We start from the raw sequence: 16,891 nt of genomic DNA, 5'->3' as shown, positions 1-16,891 counted from the left end.
CACATAGGACAACCAACATTAGAAGTGATTTATTCTTCAAAAGCAAATACACTTTTACACACTGGTACTTGTGATGATTGCAGCATCAGACCCCTGACCTTTTCACCAAACTTGTGACCGAAGGACTAGCCAATCTGAAACTGGTTTATAGCTCTGAGCCCCTGCTGTGCCATGGCCGGCCTGTGATACTTCTAACACACAGGCCATATGTCCCTGTGTATGAACAGAGAGGAAGGGGGAGAATGAGGACAGATATGTTTGTACAAGATGGTTGATCCTTTGCCAAGATGGATGTTAGAGCAACATGGTTGAACCGCGTCCATCTCTGGGTGTACGTGTGCTACAGTACTGACTAGTATTCCAATGTTTTCTCCATCACTGAGCTAATGTGACCCCAGCACTGATGAAGAGGGCAGAGGAGGGTCCAACAAGGATGCTGTGCAGGCAACCGACATCCTCCTTATCAACTGATGATGTCATTGGTTGTCAGGACGCTGGCGAATAGAAGGTCGTAATGGTGCACAATGAAAGCCTGTGGCTTTGTGGAACTAAAAGGCAGGCTTTTGCCATCTGCTGGCTTGTATACATATTTTGGGCAATTTTTAGACATTATGCCAAGGCACCCCTGAAGAAACCTCAAGGCATCCTGGTTGAGAAAGGCTGTTCTAGATAGTCAATATTGTCATAAGCATCTGGCCCTAGTTTTAGGGGTACCAGGATAACTTTGGAAGATGGTTACTTCTGCTTGGGGGCAGATTCAGGTTACCTCTTTTACATGGCATATTAGATTTACTAACATCTGGGTGTGTTCTGCATACATTCATTAAATGCCTCATATAAGAGCAGTAGTATTACATTTTAAGGGTCATCCAAAGCTATAGTTTTTTGGCTGCTACTTGATATTTCAGCCGTCTGGCAATTTCATATATGGTATCTCTTACTGATTTTTTGATTGAAAAGATACTTTTATTGCAGAAGCATCAAAAACAACATGTTACGTGTAATCGGGGTACATCTCACCCTGTACTGCGACGCAGCGCACCACATAGCAATACAGTTCCAAGCATACGATAAATACAGTCAGGCAAATAAATACATTCGCTCAGCGGTATGATGCCTGACGTGATGTGCACGGAGGATGAATCCCCCGGACCACCACGTCATGCATGACGCCGCTTACCCCAAAAACTGTAGCATCCTAATACAATATACATTTCCTAGTCACTATGTCATGCACGATAACGATAACTGAAAAACACGGTCAACAATAGGCATCGGGTGTGTGGGGGGGGGGGAAGGGGGAGGAAGGGGGAAACACAGGCCCGAAGCTTTATTGAAGGGACAAAGACACGCAAGGGGGAGTAGGGGGAAGGGGGAAATCTTCAGACGTCCTCTTCCTCCTTAAAGTCCATCAAGGAATAGTCTCTGAGCAGACTGAGGGTCAGTCTGCGGCAGTCCTCAATGGACATCCTCTCCCGCTGGAGGGTGAGGCGCTTTCTGGCGCACCATAAAGCGTCCTTAAAACAGCACAGCACCCGCCAGGCGCTGTCAATGTCCTCCAGAGAAAAGGTTCCACAGAACAGTCCATTCAACACCCCAAAGTGAGTGATGGCTGTCTGTGGCACAAAGTCCTTGAGTTCAGGTTCCAGGGCCCCCAACAGGGCCTGAGCAAATGAGCACTCCCAGAAAACGTGGTAAGACGTTTCCTCATGGATGATGCAGAAGGGGCAGTGTCTGTATCTGCTCAGGTTCCTGGCATGCATAAATGTCCTGAGAGGCAGTCCCCCCTGGATAGCCATCCATGCCAGGTCTTTGTGCCTGTTGGTGAGGATGTTTGAAGAAACATTCCTCCAGACCACCTTGCAGGTGTCCGAAGGCAGGCCTGGAACCGACTCCAAAATGTCGCTGGCTCGGATGAGCTTGTAGATAGTCTTTGGCTTCCACAAGTCAGGCTTGACTCCCTGTAGCCCTTGCTCCCTGATGAACTTGAAAGTATCCAAGTAGTACCAAGGAGTGTCCCAGTTGTAGGGGATGGAACTATCCCAAGTGTCCCACCCCAGGGACCTCCAGAGAGGCAACAGGAAGAAGCGAGACATTGCGTTCCCGCCAGAGTCCATAGTCCGTCTTGGCAAAGTTCTGCGGATGCAGTTGCAAGCAAAGAACACCCTCAGCTGGGTGGCGATGTCGGGCACGCCCTTACCGCCCTTGAGGGGTTCCTTGAACATGACTGCCCGCTTCACTCTGTCCATCTTGGAGCCCCAGATGAAGTGAAACACCGCCCTGGTGATGGCCTTGCAGGTGTTGACCCGAGGGGGCCAGGCCTGGGCGAGGTACTGCAACACAGGGAGAATCTCGCTGCGGAGTACCAGTGTCTTCCCTTCGATGGTGAGGTCTCTGAGGCTCCAGAGTCCAAACTTTTGGCGCATCTTGGCCAGTCTCTCCTCCCAAGACTTCAGGGCTGCGCCCTCGGCACCAAACCAAACTCCCAAAACCTTCATGAAGTCTGTCTTGATGCCAAAGGGCATGGATGCAGAAGAAGGCAGGAACCACTTTCCGAAGAGCATGACTTCCGACTTCCCGCAGTTGACCTTTGCCCCCGAAGCTTGGCCGAAGTCCTCGCAGGTCTGGACGAGCAGGTCGATGGAGCGCTGGTTGGCACAGAACACCGTCACGTCGTCCATGTAGAGCGAGCACTTCACTTCCCGTCTGTCTGGTCCCGGTGCGGTGATTCCCCCGATCTCTGGATTCCGTCTGATGCATTCGGCGAAGAGCTCTATACAGCAAACAAAAAGCAGAGGTGAGAGAGGACAGCCTTGTCTGACCCCGGAGAGGACCGGGAAGGGGTCAGTCTTCCAGCCGTTCACCTGCACAGAACTACAAATGTCATTGTACATGATGTCAACATATGAACAAAACATTTCCCCAAGACCAAACCTGCGCAGGGCTCTGCACATAAACCCATGGGAGACACGGTCAAAGGCCTTTTCCTGATCAAGACTGACCAGGGCCGCGTGCACACGGCGGTCCTTGATGTATTGGACCGTGTCCCGGACAAGCGCTAGGCTGTCCGCAATCCTGCGGCCAGGAATGCCACAAGTCTGATCCGGGTTGATGATCTGTCCGATGACAGCCTTCAGCCTGTTCGCCATGACTTTGGCGAGGATCTTGTAGTCCACGTTCAGGAGAGAGATGGGACGCCAATTTTTCAAATCACATCTCTCCCCCTTACGCTTGTACAGGATCGTGATCATCCCCTCCCTCAACGAAGGAGGCATCTTGCCCGCCACCACCATCTCCTCGTACAGCTCGAGCAGGTCCGGGCCCACGAGGTCCCACAGCGCTACATAGAGCTCCGCTGGGAGACCGTCGCAGCCCGGGGTCCTGCCTTGCCTAAAGGATTTAGCGGCAGAGTGCAGTTCCTCCAACGTCAAGGGGGCGTTGGTGGCCGACAAACCTGCAGGATCAATAGCGTTAGAGATACCTGACAAGAACCTGTCGGCCGCTTCCGAGTTTGTTTCTTTGGGGGAGTAGAGGTCGGAGTAGTAGTCGCTGACCACTTCCATCACGGCCTCCTTCCCCTTCTGGAGTGTTCCGGTCTTGTCACGCAGCTCAGACAGGGGTGTGTGTCCTGAGTGGAGTTTCCTGAAAAAGAAAGAGTTACACTTCTCACCTTTCTCGAGATGCTCCACCTTGGCACGGAAGACAATGTGCCTGGATTCTTCCTCAAAGTGCTTTTTCAAGCACTTCTTGGTGTCCTCCAGGTCTTGCCTCACGTCCCAGCCACAGTGATGAAGGTCCTGCAGGGACTGCAGCTGACGCTGCAGCCTCCTGAGTTCCTTCCTCCTGGCACACACTTGCTGGCGTCCCCTGGCCTGAAAGAAGCTGCGCAGCTTGACTTTCACGAACTCCCACCAGTCGCTTACCTTAGGAAAGAAAGACTTCTCCTCTCGCCAGGCACCGTAGGTTTCCCTGAGCTCCTCTAGCAGTTCCTCATCGTCCAGCAGGGTGCAATTCAGCTTCCAGGAGCCTGGGCCCGGGGCAAAGCCCTCTCCCAGATCACCTTGAAAGTGAATGGCCCTGTGGTCAGAGAAAAAGCAGGGAACCATGGAGAACCCGCGGTGCCTGACTGCCCTGGAGGTGAGCACAAAGTCAATCCTGGAGCGCACAGATCCATCGGGGCAGCTCCATGAGTAATTCACGGAACCGCGCCCCACGGATCCCACTGCGTCTCGCAGGGAAGCCTCCGCAATCATCTCCCGGAGCAGCTTCGAGGTGGTGTCGAGTTTTGCGTACATGCTGGAGCTGCGCCCATCCTCCTCTATCGGACAGTTAAAATCACCGCCGATTACTACTGTTCTCGTTGTGGCGAGTTGCGTCCGCAGGGTTTGGAAAAGTTCCAGCCGCGCGTTCTTCTCCGGGGGGGCGTACACGTTGATGAGCCTAACGGGCTCCCCCGCCCACGAACCGTCTATGACCAGAAGGCGGCCACAGACGAGCTCATGGACGGAGTCAACAGTGAAACGTCCTCCCCTGATAAGAACCGCGACCCCTGCGGACTTGCAATCGCCACCCCCAGACCAGTAGGAGGGACCGTGGGTCCACTGGGAGGACAAATGAGTGTACCTCCTCAGAGGGGGAAGTGCGCACTCCTGAAGCATGTACACATCACTCTGCTGAGTGGAAAGAAAGGTCAGCACAGTCTGCCTCCTAGACACATCCTTGATGCTCCTCACATTAATGGAAAAGATAGATATCTCAGCCATCATGGGAAAGAGATGAAGGGGTTAGTCGGCAGGGGCTGTGCTTACCTCCCCTGGGGAGGGGGGGCGACCTCTGTGACTTCTGCAGCCTGACAGGTGTCCTGGCCCAGACCAATCTGATTGAGGACCTCGTTGAGGACCTCATCGAAGTCGGTGGAGAGATCTGGGTCCAACTGGGTCAGAGCCATCTCTTCTTCCACCTCTTCTTCCTCCAGCGTGTCGAGGTCTTCCCCCACGGGGTCGGGACCTGCGACATTCTGGAGGACGGCAGGCCGCTTGGTGGCAGAGGAGGGGTCCTCCGCCGCTGGGCTAGCCTGCTCCTTCTTCCGCTTCCTGTATCCCGTCGCAGAGTTGCTGACAGGGGTGACAGGGGGAAGGGGCGGGAAGTCCTCCTGTGAGGACAGGTCAGGGGGGGGTGGAACTGGGCCCGGGGCAGGGGGACCAGGGGCAGGGGGCCCAGGGGCAGGGGGGCCAGGGGCAGGGGGGCCAGGGGCAGGGGGACCAGGGGCAGGGGGGCCAGGGGCAGGGGGACCAGGGGCAGGGGCAGGGGGACCAGGGGCAGGGGCGGGGGGGCCAGGGGCAGGGGCAGGGGGGGGAGGGGGGGCAGGGGCAGGGGGGCTCGGGGCAGGGGGACCTGGGGCAGGGGGACCTGGGGCCTGGGGGGGGTTCCTCTTACCCGGGTCCTTTGGAGGTTTCTGTGGCGCTGGTTTGGTGGCAGGGCCCTTGCTCAGGGCCCCAGCGTACGTCCTGCTTCTTTCCGGGCAGTCTCTGTAGACGTGCTCTGACCGTCCACAGAGGTTGCAGGTTCTGGACCTCGGGCAATCCTTGGTCTCGTGACCTGCAGACCTACAGAACCTACAAGAAAGCACACTGCATTCCTTACCCTCGTGCCCCGGCTGGCCGCACCTGCGGCATGACTGGGGTAGGTCTGGGTAGTGTAGGAGTCCTGATGACGATCCCAGGGAGAAGCACTGTTGCAGGTGTTGGAGATCTCCAGCGGGACGATCTCTTAGTAGCCTGCAAAACACAGCCCACTTACCAGTCCAGAAGCCGTTGGTGTCTAGTATCCGGACTGGGTCCTTCAACACGACACAAAACCTTTGGAGGTAGGTGGCGATGTCTCTGCCGGGGACGTGAGGGTTCCTCATGGACACCGTGATCCTTCTTTCGTCCCTTTGAATGGGAGAGTTCGCAGTGAACTTTCGGAAGAGGGAGTCGGGTCCAGCGGTCTTCACTGCCTCCCAGTACCTTCTGCACACCTGTAGGGAGACAAATGTGACAAGGAACAAACCTTTCACAAAGGACTGCACCGACAGGGTCTCTGCCTTGCTGAATCCTTGTTCAAGGATCATTTTCTTGCCAAAGACTTCCGGGGTCATGTCCGGGATTCTGCCTTCCACCTCTTTCAGCCGTAGCACGACTGTCTGCTTCATCCAGGGCTCCAAGGGAGGGAGACCGTCTGCAGGGCCGGAGCGGTCTGGGGTGGAGGTGGAGGCGGAGGGGGCTTCTCCCGGGGTCTTGGCGGGAGCGGCGTTCTGTGGCTTCTTCACGGTCTGTTTCTTCCCCATCTTGGCGCAGAGGAGTTCTCAGGAGGGCTTCCCAGAGATCTTGGTCGGGTTCCTTCTCCTTCTTCTTCCTCGGCGGCTTCACTCTCGCTTGCTTAGCCTTTGAAAAGGCTATTGAGCGTCTACTGCCCGGAGGTAGTAATGCAGAGTGAACAAGGGGGGGGAAGATCACAAACTCGTTCTGTGTGGGGGCTAAGCCTCAAACCCAATAGCAGCAAGTAGGTGAAGCCGAATTTAATCGACGATCCTACAAGGCCGAGAAGAGGGTACCCCACACAGACCAAATGGCTTGGATAGATACAAGTGTTTCTCAACGTCCTAGCTGGAAGCCGGGACACCCCTAAAGGCAAGGTCGATACTACACTTGATCTTAGCCAAAAGGCCGATATGATATCTGCGCTCATGTTCCTGGGTCTGTATGTCTACTGTGGACATTTGAGTTATTTCATATTATAGAGAATGTAGCAGGAGGAGCTCGGACAAAGAAGGGTGGATACATCCATATCTCCAAAGTGGACAGAGTCGAGATATACATTTTTTTTAAATTCAAGGTTCAGCTCCACACAGCATTGCACCCTGGATGTGTGTCTCACCAGATACCCCTATTATAGCCCACCAACATTTTTCAATTTCAATTAGAAAATGTGTAAATCTTGGATGAAAACATTTATACTAGACCCTTTATTGCAAAAAAAAGACCCTGTCTTTTCTTACTTTGCTGCTAGCAGGTCTCCAATGCATGGCTGCACAGCATACAATCACAACTTGCCTTGGTGTCAGGATGAATTAACTCCTATGCTTGCATAGGGAGTTAGGTTATCCTGGCCTGGTCAATCCAGATAAAGAATCCTGATATGCAATCTTCTGTTATACACATCCTGCTGTGTAATCCTATTCTACTGCAATTTCAAGATGATCTCCAGCTGTGTCTAGATGGTTTCTGTATGGCCAGAGATTAACAGTCCAGAAATGTCCAATATTAAAATATGTTGTGCTCTCCAACAGAAACCCATCGTCATGGATCCCAGGAGGTGTCTGGTTATTGTACATCACATGCACGGATGCACGCCATCAAGGGACCGGTGGGTTCTTCCTGGTATTTGCAGCCAACCCTTTGATGATGGGGCGCATGCATGTCATCAGCAAGGACCTGGAAGAGACAGTAATCCCGATGAGGTAGCTAAAGAAAGTGGTACGGAGGGACCTGACTTGCAGTGTACAATTGGCAAAGTGTACGATTACGACAGTACAATGTTGAGTCCGCTGGACCAGTGAGTATGTATTCTAAGGATAACCCAATAAAACAGTAAGAGGGGATTGGGGTGATTTTTTTCTTTAATATCAATTCTCAGTAATACACTGGAGGATAGGTGCACTGCTTCATGGTTTCATTGCATCACCAATCACTTTCAGGTTTTCACAACAGGTTTGAATCTTATTGGTGGCTGTCAGGATCTTTTGCTAGTGGCGCTTTTTTATCATCAGGCTTTCTGAGTGTGAGAGACAGTCAGGTGGGTGTTCCATCATCACCAGCAGGTGTGTTCCAGGATCAGCAGGTTATGGACAAAATGGAACGGGGTGGCTATCTGTATTTTCTTTGGAGTGAAGCCACTCTTTTCCTCTGGAGTTGTGCAGTCTGTAGGGCATAGAATGAGCTCCTGCTGGCATCCAGGACCCAATCTTCTATAAGGCCTTATTCACCTGGGCATACTGATCCGTATACCCATGAGAAGGGCTGTCTTCACCTGTGCAAGTAGGCAACTTGTTCACGTCAATGATACGCTTGAAGCAGGGGCGGGCTGACAAATCATGGGGCCCGCGGGCAATAGGGGATCATGGGGCCCGTGTCCTTGCCCAAACTCAAAAAAGCCTATGAAAAAAGGTACCAGGGGCATCTCATGGGGCCCCCTACTGACCCCGGGCCCTCGGGCAGTGCCCGAGTTTCCAAATGGTCAGTCCGCCCCTGGTTTGAAGATCCGTGCAGTCAGTCGCCTTTGATTTGAACAGACTGCCTGTACGGAACTGCAAAAACAATGGAAGAAAGGGCGCACCAGCCTAGTGCATTACCTGAGTATAAAACTAATAGAAACACCAAAATATACCCACAAACAATTATGTAACAAAAGCATCATAATCTCAAAGTGACCAGGCCACCTTCAAAACCTAGAGAAGACCCTCAGATGGCCGACGTGTTTCGAGGGACAGTTCCCTCTTCCTCAGAGCCAGTGCTGGGAACTGTCCCCCGAAATGCGTCAGAAATCTGAGGGTCCTCTCGAGGTTTTGGAGTTGACCTGGTCGCTTTGAGATTATGATGCTTTTGATACATAATTGTTTGTGAGTATATTGTGGTGTTTCTATTAAAGCGACTAGGTCACCAGGTCAACTCCAAAACCTCGAGAAGACCCTCAGATGGCTGACGTGTTTCGAGGGAAGTTCCCTCTTCCTCAGAGCCAGTGCTGGGAACTGTCCCTCAAAACACGTCAGCCATCTGAGGGTCTTCTCGAGGTTTTGGAGTTCAAAAATCTTGAGCGAAGGGGAATTCCTCTGTTTTTGCCTGCATGGAACAGCTATGCATCCTGCTCCGGGGAAGACAGCCCTTTGTGCGGGTGTACGGATCAGTACACCCATGAGGCCTAAGGGTGACCTGGTTCAGGTCTTGGGAGCAGCGTATAATATAGTTTTGCAAGTACAGCAACATTTGGCTGAAACACTGTACCGCTCACTATGTGCACTGTGTCCCCTGTGATATTGCATAGCGAACCTTTAAAAGAAGAAGAAAAAAAAAAAAAAGCGTATTTTGGCATCAATTGCTCCTACTATGTATATAAACAATATGTACATTTGCAGGTGTTGCGTTCATATATTTGCCTTGTCACGGAAAATCATAGCAGAATGCCCTAAAACAATCATCTCTTCGAGCGTCACTTGAAAATAACCTTTTTTCCTTATCAGTATAAACTGACAATGATTTACTGTCAACAGAGATAAATTGCTGCAAGGTCCCAGGGGGGGAGGGAGGCCAACCTGATCCCTCTTGGCAGGTCCTGAAATTGAACCTTGGATCTCAATTTGTTCTACAGGCTTTAATTAAAAGATTTTGCATGTGCAGATTACATATATATATATATATATATATATATATATATATATATATATATATATACACACACTGCTCAAAAAAATTAAAAGAACACTTTGAAAACACATCAGATCAAAATCTCATGCTGGATATCTACAGTCAGATCCATAAATATTGGGACATCAGCACAATTCTAACATTTTTGGCTCTATATACCACCACAATGGATTTGAAATGAAATGAACAAGATGTGCTTTAACTCCAGACTGTCCGCTTTAATTTGAGGGTATTTACATCCAAATCAGGTGAACGGTGTAGGAATTACAACAGTTTGCATATGTGCCTCCCACTTGTTAAGGGACCAAAAGTAATGGGACAGAATAATAATCATAAATCAAACTTTCACTTTTTAATACTTGGTTGCTGGGTTTCATCCCTGGTGATGCTCTGCCAGGCCTCTACTGCAACTGTCTTCAGTTCCTGCTTGTTCTTGGGGCATTTTCCCTTCAGTTTTGTCTTCAGCAAGTGAAATGCATGCTCAATCGGATTCAGGTCAGGTGATTGACTTGGCCATTGCAGAACATTCCACTTCTTTCCCTTAAAAAACTCTTTGGTTGCTTTTGCAGTATGCTTTGGGTCATTGTCCATCTGCACTGTGAAGCGGCGTCCAATGAGTTGTGAAGCATTTGGCTGAATATGAGCAGATAATATTCCCGAAACACTTCAGAATTCATCCTGCTGCTTTTGTCAGCAGTCACATCATCAATAAATACAAGACAACCAGTTCCATTGGCAGCCATACATGCCCACGCCATGACACTACCACCACTATGCTTCACTGATGAGGTGGTATGCTTAGGATCATGAGCAGTTCCTTTCCTTCTCCATACTCTTCTCTTCCCATCACTCTGGTACACGTTGATCTCGGTCTCATCTGTCCATAGGATGTTGTTCCAGAACTGTGAAGGATTTTTTAGATGTCGTTTGGCAAACTCTAATCTGGCCTTCCTGTTTTTGAGGCTCACCAATGGTTTCCATCTTGTGGTGAACCCTCTGTATTCACTCTGGTGAAGTCTTCTCTTGATTGTTGACTTTGACACACATACACCTACCTCCTGGAGAGTGTTCTTCATCTGGCCAACTGTTGTGAAGGGTGTTTTCTTCACCAGGGAAAGAATTGTTCGCTCATCCACCACAGTTGTTTTCCGCGGTCTTGCGGGTCTTTTGGTGTTGCTGAGCTCACCGATGCGTTCCTTCTTTTTAAGAATATTCCAAACAGTTGTTTTGGCCACGCCTAATGTTTTTGCTATCTCTCTGATGGGTTTGTTTTGTTTTTTCAGCTTAATGATGGCTTGCTTCACTGATAGTGACAGCTCTTTGGATCTCATCTTGAGAGTTGACAGCAACAGATTCCAAATGCAAATAGCACACTTGAAATGAACTCTGGACCTTTTATCTGCTCATTGTAATTGGGATAATGAGGGAATAACACACACCTGGCCATGGAACAGCTGAGAAGCCAATTGTCCCATTACTTTTGGTCCCTTAACAAGCGGGAGGCACATATGCAAACTGTTGTAATTCCTACACTGTTTACCTGATTTGGATGTAAATACCCTCAAATTAAAGCTGACAGTCTGCAGTTAAAGCACATCTTGTTCGTTTCATTTCAAATCAATTCTGGTGGTGTATAGAGCCAAAAATGTTAGAATTGTGTCGATGTCCCAATATTTATAGACCTGACTGTATATTGATATGGACTGGGTAATGTGTTAGGAACATAAGGATGCCCCATTGTTTGATGGAAATGAAAATTATAAACTTACAGAGGACTGAATTCAAAGACACCCTGAAAATCAAAGTGAAAAAATTATCCAGCAGGCTAGTCCATTTTGCTGAAATGTCATTGAAGCAACTCAAAGTGGTACTCAGTAGTTTGTATGGCCCCCCGTGCTTGTATGCATGCCTGACAAAGTCAGGGCATGCTACTAATGAGACGACGGATGGTGCCCTGGGGGAATTCCTCCCAGATCTGGATCAGGGCATCACTGAGCTCCTGGACAGTATGAGGTGCAACCTGGCGGCGTCGGATGGACCGAAACATGATAACCCAGAGGAGTTCTATTGGATTTAGGTCAGGCGAGCGTGGGAACCATTCAATGGTATCCATTCCTTCATCCTCCAGGAACTGCCTGCATACTCGCCCCACATGAGGCCGGGCATTGTCATGCACCAGGCGGAACCCAGGACCCACTGCACCAGCGTAGGGTCTGACAATGGGTTCAAGGATTTCATCCTGATAGCTAATGGCAGTCAGGGCACCATTGTCTAGCCTGTAGACGTCTGTGCGTCCCTCCATGGATATGCCTCCACAGACCATCACTGACCCACCACCAAAACAGTCATGCTGAACGATGTTACAGGCAGCACAATGTTCTCCACGGCTTCTCCAGACCCTTTCATGTCTGTCACATGTGCTCAGGGTGAACCTGCTCTCATCTGTGAAAAGCTCAGGGCTCCAGTGGTGGACCTGCCAATTCTGATGTTCGATGGCAAATGCCAATCAAGCTTTATGGTGCTGGGCAGTGAGCACAGGGCCCACTAGAGGATATCGGGCCCTCAGGCCCCCTCATGAAGTCAGGGACATTCACACCAGTGGTCTGCTGGAGGTCATTTTGTAGGGCTATGGAAGTGCGCTTCCTGTTCCTCCTTGACACAAAAGGAAGAGCAGATACCGGTCTAATTGATGGGTTAAGTACCTTCTACGGCCCTGTCCAGCTCTCCTAGAATAACTGCCTGTCTCCTGGAATCTCCTCCATGCAAACCTTCTGGCAATGGCATGTATTAATGTGCCATCCTGGAGGAGTTGGACTACCTGTGTAAGTCTGTAAGGTCCAGGTATGGCCTCATGCTACCAGTAGGGACACTGACCATAGCCAAATGCAAAACTAGAGAAAAACAGAAAAAATGAGAAGGGAAAAAAATATCAGTGGCCTCCACCTGTAAACCCATTCCTGTTTTGGGGGTCAACTCATTGTTGCCCAACTAGTGCACCTAAGCAGCTGAAACTGATTAACAACCCCCTCTGCTACTTACCTGACCAGATGAATATCCCTGGAGTTTCATTGACTTGATGTTATACTCTGAAAATAAAAAAATGTTCCTTTCATTTTTTAAGCAGTGTATGTGTGTGTGTGTATATATGCAGTATATATATATATATATATATATATATATATATATATATACACTCAAACACTTATTTTGTATATATAAATTCTCTAATATTCTATAATATACAAGATCTATAACCATAATGTTAAACTACAAAAGTAGGCCTAAAGACCAAATGCAATGATTAAAATGATGAGAACACCATGATTGAACTGCATCAGTGGGGGGGAGTTGTCTTGTGGGCACTGTCATAGGGTCGATGCATTCTATAGAAAGTATAGCCCAACGCATTTCAGATCACTGTTTATCAGGGTTGGTATGTTGGCAATGACGTATGTTAATATTAAACAGATAATTATGGGGAATGAAGATTAACCGCTTCCCAAACGCGCTATAGCCGAAACAAAGAAAACTTTTTTTTTTCAGATTTTTTGCTCTTTTTTCATTAACACCCTGGTCACATCGGGGTAGACTTGGCATGCGATTTTCATGCCCTGCGACTTGCAAATCACATGCCAAGTCGCACCCTATTGTCAGCAATTACAGCAGTCATATTGGTGCGGTTCCGACTTGGTCAAAGCCGCACCGATTTCCAAAGTAGTGTATGCTATGCAGATCACACCTCAAATCGGTGTGTCACCTGACTTTGAAATCGCGTGGCTTCACTGTAAATCACACAATTTTAAAGCCTGGCTTAATGTGACCGAGGTGTTACAGTACACAAAAATAAAAACCTCTGTGGCGATTAAATACCACCAAAAGAAATCTCTATTTGTGTGAAAAAAATGATAAAAATTGTATATGAAAACAGTGTTGAATGACCGCACAATTGTCATTCAGAGTGCAACAGCACTGAAAGCTGGAAATTGGCCTGGGCAGGAAGGGGGTAAAAGTGCCAGGTAGGCTAGTGGTTAAGTAATTGCAGGAGGTGTTGTGGGAGGGTCTGGATCCTGAAATGTGTGCAACTCTCTCCCCCTTTTCATCATTGTTCTCAGTGCCGCTTTCACATCACAGTTCCCCATTAGATCAGTGTCTTCAGTCCCCTCTACAGATCAAAATCCTACCCCTCTTTACATCAGTTTGCCCCCTTTCACTTTACAGCCTCCCCTTTACATCAGTGTTTTCAGACTCCCTTCACATCAGTATCCTCAGTCCCCTTTCACATCACATCCCTAAACTTCACATTGATGTCCTCAGTCCCCCCTATAATATCTCAGCTCCCCCCATTAAACAATTATCCTTAGTTCCCCCTCCAGGAGCAAATTGGATCGTGCTTTGCTGGGTTTTTTGCCTTCCTCTGGATCAACTGTGGGTGTAGGATTATGACTTTTTTTTTTAATGGTTGAACTGGATGGACTTTTGTCTTTTTTCGGCCAGACTATCTATGTAACTATGTAGCTCCCCCTTTGAACTATTATCCTCAGGCCCCCCTCCACATCACAGCCCCCTTTACATCAGTGTCCCCAGTCCCCCTTTCATGTCACAGTTCCCAGCTTCTCATTAATGTCCTTAGCCCCCCTTCACATCACAGTCCCCCTTTTACATCATTATGTCTTCAGTCCTTCTTTTGCATTGCATTCGTCTGAAGTGTAAAAAGACAATGACTTTCCTATGCCCTGTCTCTGCAAAGAACTAACAAAGAACTATCTTTTCCTGAAGTAGGTAGGTTCCAGGATCATCAGATTGCAGGTAACAGGACTGGTGCACTATATCTATGCCTGAAGTAGGTAGGTTCCAGGATCATCAGATTGCAGGTCATAGGACTGGTGCACTATATCTATGCCTGAAGTAGGTAGGTTCCAGGATCATCAGATTGCAGGTAACAGGACTGGTGCACTATATCTATGCCTGAAGTAGGTAGGTTCCAGGATCATCAGATTGCATTTCATAGGACTGGTGCACTAGATCTATGCCTGAAGTAGGTAGGTTCCAGGATCATCAGATTGCAGGTCATAGGACTGGTGCACTATATCTATGCCTTAAGTAGGTAGGTTCCAGAATCATCAGATTGCAGGTAACAGGACTGGTGCACTATATCTATGCCTGAAGTAGGTAGGTTCCAGGATCATCAGATTGCAGGTCATAGGACTGGTGCACTATATCTATGCCTGAAGTAGGTAGGTTCCAGGATCATCAGATTGCAGGTCATAGGACTGGTGCACTATATCTATGCCTGAAGGAATATGTTCTAGTATCATGATAGTGCAAGTCATAGGACTGGTGCTGGTGCTGACTGGCGCTGACCAAGGGAACATAGAAAAAATCAGGGAAGGGTCTAGCTAGGTCTAAACTAATTAGCACTAAACAGAAGAGGAGGACAGAGGAATAACCCAAAACACAAACAAGCAGTAGTGGTCCAAAACCACCACTAGACTTCTCCATACGTCAAAACAGTAGTAACTTGATCCAGTTCAATACAACAGAAAAAAACACATATAGGTGGAACAGCCATTGTGTTTCAAACGCACCTCAATAGGACATGCTGCGTCCAGAGACCAGCAGCGCAACCCACAGCAGGTCAAATGCGCCTCTGACCTGCCATGAGAACTGCTCCAGCAAATTTTTCTAGCAATTTTCTAACCTGCGTGTGATTTGCGTTTCAAACGCAGGAGCACAATTCTTGTGTTTGTGAGCCCATAAAGTAATTTGGTTTCTCAATTAAGAGGAAACTTTTTTGTCCCCTCTACCTGAATCTATCTTGCACCCCCCTCCTCTGTGTTCCCTCCAATGTTATTTGCTGATACAACAGCATATGATTACACAGTCACGCGCTTTGGCTCTCGTCACACAGAATACCGTCCAAGTTGCGTATAAACAAATAGATTTTGGCTGGATGTCAGGTCATTGGGGAACGTAGAGGATGTAACAGGACATGAAAAGGGATTGGGAGATGATAAAACAGAACGTCATATTCCGGTTCAATTTTCAACTTCAAATAAGTATACAATGTCCACCGCTCACCATTTTCACCCTCTATGAGGAAGGAAGGTCCCAGAATTCCCCTATGACCTGCAATATCATGATCCTGGAACCTACTTACTTCAGGCATAGATATAGAGCACCAATCCTGCTACCTGCACTAACATGATCCTGGAACCTACCTACGTCAGGCATAGATATAGACCACCAGGCCTATGACTTGCACCAACATGATCCTGGATCCTACCTACTTCAGGCATAGATATAGAGCACCAGTCCTATGACTTGCACTAACATGATCCTGGAACCTATCTACTTCAGGCATAGATATAGAGCACCAGTCCTATGACTTGCACTATCATGATCCTGGAACATATTCCTTCAGGAATATAGTGCACCAGTCCTATGAACTGCAATCTGATGAGGAACCTACCTACTTCAGGCATAGAAATAGTGCACCAGTCCTAAGACCTGCAATCTGATGAACCTGGAACCTACCTACTTCAGGCAGAGATATAGTGCACCAGTCCTAAGACCTGCAATCTGATGATCCTGGAACCTACCTACTTCAGGAAAAGATATAGAGCACCAGTCCTGTTACCTGTAATATCATGATCCTGGAACCTACCTACTTCAGGCATAGATATAGAGCACCAGTCCTATGACCTGCGCTATCATGATCCTGGAACGTATTCCTTCAGGCATAGATATAGTGCACCAGTCCTGTTACCTGTATTGTCATCATCCTGGAACCTATTTCAGGCATAGATATAAAGCACCAGTCCTATGACCTGCAATATCATGATCCTGGAACAAACCTACTTCAGGCATAGTTATAGAGGACCAGTCCTGTTATCTGTGTAGCATCCCTCTAGTTAGCTAGGGGGAGCTAGCTAGTTTTTTTTTGGGTGTGAGTCAGCCAGGTCACCTTAGTTCAGGGCTGAGAGCTCGCAGGTCAGTTCCCTGATACCTGCCCCCGCTCTAGAGACTTAAGATGTTTCTAGAAAGCAGTGGGTGTGGGTGAGGAGGGGCTGCCCTGCATACTTAAGGGATCCTTTCCAATCCCAAGGCAGGAGGTTTGGCATGGGGTCAGGACAGTCCTTAAGTGTGACTGAGCATGCTCAGCAGCAGGAGAGTTCAGGTGGAAGATGGTGTTACATTCTGGGATGCATGATCCTGGAACGTACCTACTTCAGGCATAGATATAGTGCACCAGTGCTGTCACATGTTATATCATGATCCTGGAATGTACCTACTTCAGGCATAGATATAAAGCATCAGTCCTATGACTTGCAATATCCTGATCCTGAAAACAGTGCGTTGAGGCATAGATATAGTGCACCAGTCCTGTTACCTGTAATATCATTACCCTGGAAACTACCTACTTTAGGAAT

General features: G+C 48.6%; 1 long non-coding RNA gene across 1 annotated transcript in view; it reads left to right on the top strand.

Moving 5' to 3' along the window:
• LOC149464551 (uncharacterized) overlaps positions 1-16,891 on the top strand; it is a 38,909-nt gene that overhangs the window by 4,779 nt on the left and 17,239 nt on the right. The window contains exon 2 of the long non-coding RNA XR_016312361.1: positions 7,331-7,596. This is a non-coding gene — a long non-coding RNA (uncharacterized LOC149464551). The remainder of the gene's footprint in view (positions 1-7,330; positions 7,597-16,891) is intronic.

This window comes from Staurois parvus, unplaced genomic scaffold (assembly GCF_062004578.1).
Source record: "Staurois parvus isolate SC_StPar_1 unplaced genomic scaffold, SC_StPar_1.0 ptg000151l, whole genome shotgun sequence".
Taxonomy (NCBI): domain Eukaryota; kingdom Metazoa; phylum Chordata; class Amphibia; order Anura; family Ranidae; genus Staurois; species Staurois parvus.
Note: the sequence above shows the minus strand (reverse complement) of the source record. Positions and strands in the feature narration are given on the sequence as shown.